This window comes from Sceloporus undulatus, chromosome 9 (assembly GCF_019175285.1).
Source record: "Sceloporus undulatus isolate JIND9_A2432 ecotype Alabama chromosome 9, SceUnd_v1.1, whole genome shotgun sequence".
Taxonomy (NCBI): domain Eukaryota; kingdom Metazoa; phylum Chordata; class Lepidosauria; order Squamata; family Phrynosomatidae; genus Sceloporus; species Sceloporus undulatus.
In genome coordinates, this window is record NC_056530.1 from 17,311,831 (window position 1) to 17,312,769 (window position 939).

Below are 939 nucleotides of genomic sequence, written 5' to 3' on the forward strand. Positions count from 1 at the left end.
AAGTGGAATTAAAACACGTTCCCTGCAGCACTTAATATAGTGCTATATTAACCAACAATGACCTTCCCAGGCACCACGATCTTTCTACAATGCCAATTCCATTCAGCAAGAGCCCATTCTAATAGTGAGTTCATGTACAATCCATTTTGTTACCGGCTCAGTGTGCTTGAGGGAGGTGTAAAATAGGGCTGAATTATCCTTTAATTGGTCTGTATTGAGTGAGCTCCATATTCCACCGCATCACTGGGAAGAAAATTTTAAGTTCTTCTTCCTCCTGCTGCTACTACTAATAACAACAGATAATTTGAGACCATTGTAGAGGGCTGGGTTTTGTTTTGCTTTTCAGCTTGCAGGATTTCACACTGCATCTTAGGTAGTTAGGCACAGGATCAGTTTTCTTGTTCTTGCAGTAGCTTTTATGGCACCATGAGGAGGACATATTATGTCCTTGGTTTAAAAAAACCAAGCTCTTCTTTCCATCTCCTCTTTTCTGACTCATGAGTGCAGTTTGATCAGTCGCCACATGATGGTATCCGAAATCAGTGTAAAGTACAACAGCCCCAGTTCTGCCCTGAGTCCATATTGGTCCAAGAAAATTATAGTGCATGTTTAAGCCAAACCATGCCCTCCAGGCATCTAAGGGCCACTATGATTTAAAGTGAATTGCCGATCAGTTTATATGACCGTTGTTTCCATTTGAAACCGGTTTTGATCCTAGTGTGATTGGTTTCAACTGCGACGAAGCAAGGCAAAGACAAAAAAACCTCCCCTTTCCTGACAATTATATAAAACTTAAAATTGAATAATGGGGGTGGAGTTATATTTGTTTTGTACTACAAGGGCAGCCCTCAAAATCGGAAGCCAAAAGTTGTAGCTTACTTTGCGTTTGTGTAAACCCATCCCTGCAAACAAATTAAATTAGTGACTCCATCCAAGAGG